Here is a 4,526-nt window from a genome sequence, read left to right on the forward strand (position 1 = left end):
TCCTTGACAGAAAGTGAAATAGTGCTCACCAGGGGCTGTAGGGAAGGAGAAGTGGACAGTTATTGTTTAATTAACATATAGTTCATGATAAGAACGCTGAGAGTTTTGGAAATGATGTGAAGGCATGAAATTATACACTTAAAATGGATAGAATTGTAAATGTTATATTTATTTCACTACAATAAAAAATATTAAATGTTCCCTATTCCACTTTCACCTTTTTTCTTCCCATCCACGGCTCCATGAGAGCTGGAATGATGTTTCTTTTACACTTCTGAATCTATGGCCTCAAAACAGGGTCTGACCTACAGCAGGCAATCAATATTTGTTGAACAAAAGAATGAATAAAACTATTATTATAGGAGGGAAATGCAATATAAGATCGAGATAGGCAGGCACATTAGGGGGGTAAGTATTTTCCACTCCTTTAAGCTTAACACTATTGGTTTAGGGACAAGCCATGAGACAGAATCAGAATACTTGGCCCTATGGACTCTGACTCTGGTGCTTGCCTTGTCTTGGTCAGGTTTCTCCCATCAGAAACAAATCAGTGAGAACAGTTTCTGAAAATCTTTAAACTTACTAATGCTTTGGAGAAGCATGCTATTACAACTGATTATAGGAACCTAAGTATTCAGAATAAATCTATTTATTGGCCTAATTGTATCAGTTAGGATTCTTTTAGCTAAAAAACAAAACAAAACAAAACAAAAAACAGATCAAAACAGCTGAAATGTTAAGGTTCAGCTGTATACTCTGGCTGACCCTCAGCTCTTTCCAACAGTTGTATTGTATACCAGTAGGAACATCAATTGTTTCCTGATAGATTTGTCTAAAATGTAATCACTCCTACAGAAGTGGCACAGCCTGGACAAAGAGTAAGAATAATTCACTGTTTGGGGAGGGAAGCGATAATTCCTGACCATGCAGTTCTTTTCTCCAGTTCCTCTCAACTTCAGGGGAACACAAGTCCAACAATTAGTTTAGACAAAGGTCAGCAATAAGTATACCAGAGGTCTATCTTGAAATCCATTTACATCAACATTAAAGACCTGTGGTTCTCAACTGGGGATCATTTTGTCCCACTGGGACATTCGGAAATATCTAGAGATATTTTTGTCACAGCTGGTGTGCAGCTGGAATAGTACTACTGCAATGAAGTATGGGCCAGGACACTGCCAAAAATCCTACAGTGCACAGAATAACCCTCTGTCCCCTTTGACAAATATTTTGTCCAAACTGTTAAGAATGACAAGACACAAAAACCCTATCATAAAATATATAGGCATGATATAAAACAAGCAAACAAGAATTTTAAAAATCCTCTCTAGATGCTGGGAGAGAAGAAAAAGGCATTAGCATTAGACTTCATAACAGACACTGGATTGAAAGAAAGCCCTTGTTTAGAAAGCACTTGGTTAAGAATACAAAATACATACGTAGTTGGAAGGAGATGTCAACTTGCTGGTAAAGAAATGGGGTTGGCTTGGTCTATTTCTTGTTGAAATCCTAGAAATTAAGTACCTTGGTGCCAGTATGGGCTCTTCCACTACCTAAGTAGCTGTGTTATGGAACTGATAAGAACAGATACTACGCTTGATCTTAGCCAAAAAGCCGAGAAGCAATAGCACTTGTGTTGAGAAGTCATTAAAATACTCAATGACCAGTTTCCTTGGATGGATCATTCATTTTCAAACATCTCCACCTAGTTCTGGAGGTTCAGGAATTTTCTGACAGTCAGGACAGAATCCTCTGTCTCTTCCACACTGTTAAGCCTAATCAACTGTGTTTATGTAGTCAACATAAAATGGTTTAAGAGAGAAGTACTGTAATTCAGATGTGTTACATATGAGATGCTCATTGTCTTCATTGTCCTCTCAGGTACTCTTTCCAGGAGATAAGTAAGAAGAGGGCCAGCTATAACATTTTAAACTTGGACATTAAAATATAGACGCCCAGGCTGGGTGTGGTGGCACATACGTGTAACTCCAGCACTCAGCAGGCTGAGGCAGGATCACCATGAATTCGAGGCCAGCCTGGACTACATAGTGAGACTCTGTCTCAAAAAAACAATAAACAAATAAATAAACAAATAAATAAATAAATAAAGAGGCCTAATTAGGCCACAATGAATTTTTAATATTTTGCCTTTATTATTTTCTTAATAATAAACTTAATATTGCTTGCTGCAATGTACTTTCTCAGGAGTATGTAATACCCAGAAAGGAACCCGATAGCAATCTCCCATAAGTATCTGGGGCACAGGCCCATAAGGTTATTTCTCTGATTAGTAAATCTTTACCAAAAAGTATTTTTTAAACACTTCTACAACTTGATTTTTTCCTTAACATAATAGTAAGGCCACATTCTTGAGTCAGTAAACATAATGTTACTATTTCTCTGTGGATGTATTTTTTTTCCAGTTTCTTTTAATTAAAAACAATAGTTCAGTGAACACCCTTTTATGTAACTTTGATAAAAGTTTTCAAAGAATCAAAGTCGTAACAAAGTGGATGTCTGTTCAAGTACAGCTGTGGATACAGCTGTTTTGACCTGACCACTTAACTTCCTTATCTTCTAACAGACTAGTCCATGCAATTCTAGTGGGACTGTAGATTAGAATATACTGTTATTCTGGCACAGTAATCAATTCATCAAACAAGTCTATGACCCAAGAAGAACAATCAGAGCCTCTCTGGGATTGTACTTAATAAAGGTCCTAGGGGAGAGGTGCTCTTTATGTGGTGATAGTTCCTGCAGCCATAGGAACTTGGAGCTCTGTGGCGGGGAAAGCCATTCCTACCATCTGTAGGAAGACCTCAGAGCCAGAAAAAATAAGTGAGAATAAGACCACTGCACAAAGAAAAACAGATATGGTAACAGTGAGCTAATGATTTCATTCAAGTCACTGGATCCAGTCCTGCCTGAAGCTATATTAATTAGCCTTTCCAGTTATATAATTCTTTCTTTTGGAATCGAGTTTCTCTCTAGCGATGGAAAGCCTTACTAGTAAATACATCAGTCAGCATCCTTTTACATCTGCTTTCAGAGCCAGGTTTCCAACTGGATGGCTGGATGCAGCACCTTTCTAGCTGGTGTCAAAAGAGAAAGGCCCCAGGTGTTCACAGACATGCAGTTAGCACAATCCACACAGCCTAGAAGTACCCATTGGCTGTTTAGCTAGACTGGTTCTCTGGTTTCCTAGCAACCAATCTCCTTTCCCCTCCCTCACACACTCACACCAATTGTGACCTCTCCTTTTCAAGGCTGTCCTTTAATGTGTGTGTTTGGAAGGTAGAAAAGGAGGCAGCAAAGAAATACACACAATACAATTTACTTCCAGACCCAAGACTCAAGACCGTTACCAGAGATGACTTAGCTTATGGGTTGAGAAAATTCACTGGCAGGTTAAAAATATCAAGAAATGTTGCCTTAGTGTTATATATATTTGTTGGCTTATAGCTAATTACTTTAGTGAAAATAGTAGTACATACTTGAATTAGCTTAGCTACCAAATAAATACTATAGAGTAGGTGGTTTAAGCAACAGAGATGTATTTTCTTTGTTATTTTCTCATAATTCTTTTTGACTAGAAGTCCAAGATTAAGGTGCTAGCACATTTGGTTTCTGGCAAGGACTCTATTCCTGGCTTGCAATGGTCACCTTCTGAATGGATCTTCACAGTGATAGAGAAGTGCTATACAGTAAGACAGGCCCTTGCCTTGCCTCCATCTTTTTTTTTCTTTTTATTGAGTTTATTGGTACAATCTAGGTATACAATACAGTTACATTCATTATTGGAATTCTGTACCTTTACATGAAATATGTCTTGATTCTCATTTTTTCCCCTTGTCCCTGCCTTCCCTTCACCCCCTCTTCCCCTCCCCATTTACAAACACTTTATTTCCATTTTTTCAATTTCTTGATTTTTTCCTCTCCCTTATTACCTTTCCCCCACGCTTCCCACTTTCCCTACACCTTTAGCCCTTTACTTCCTATTTCACATTATTAGTTATCTCATTAGGATCCTGTGTACTATTATAGTTTTTCACACCAAAGAAACGATTCAGTATTTCAGTTAAAGAAATCTCTGTATAAACATAAAAATAGGGAATCCTAAAATAAAACTAAAAACAAAAGTAAAAGAGAAAAGGCAAGGATGTAAGATTAAAATAATCCCTAATTCTGAAGATGAAAATGGTCCCTGAACATATTTAAATGGCTTCTTGCTCTTGTAGTCTTATCCTTTTTCTTTAATTTAGAGAATACTTTATTTGTTTCTGTAATCAAACCCAAATATGTATGCAAGATATGACCTTACATATTTAATACAGTGTGTTACCCCTGTACAAATGGAAAAAAATTAAATTAAATTAAAATTTAAATTTAAATTTTTAAAAAATTAACATTTCTAGACCAATATGGCTGTCCATTTCTGTACAATGCCAACTAAACACAATAAATTGGGATAACTTTTTCCAAAGTTGACAGCACAAAGTTTCCAAAAATTCAAATTATATATATAT

The 4,526-nt window shown here is 36.7% G+C and overlaps 1 pseudogene; it reads right to left on the reverse strand.

The window, feature by feature from the left end:
- Nucleotides 1-1,475: 1,475 nt before the first annotated feature.
- LOC117283636 lies at nucleotides 1,476-1,626 on the reverse strand (annotated as a pseudogene).
- Nucleotides 1,627-4,526: the final 2,900 nt, after the last annotated feature.

This window comes from Fukomys damarensis, unplaced genomic scaffold (assembly GCF_012274545.1).
Source record: "Fukomys damarensis isolate Sample0158 unplaced genomic scaffold, DMR_v1.0_HiC HiC_scaffold_28, whole genome shotgun sequence".
Taxonomy (NCBI): Eukaryota; Metazoa; Chordata; class Mammalia; order Rodentia; family Bathyergidae; genus Fukomys; species Fukomys damarensis.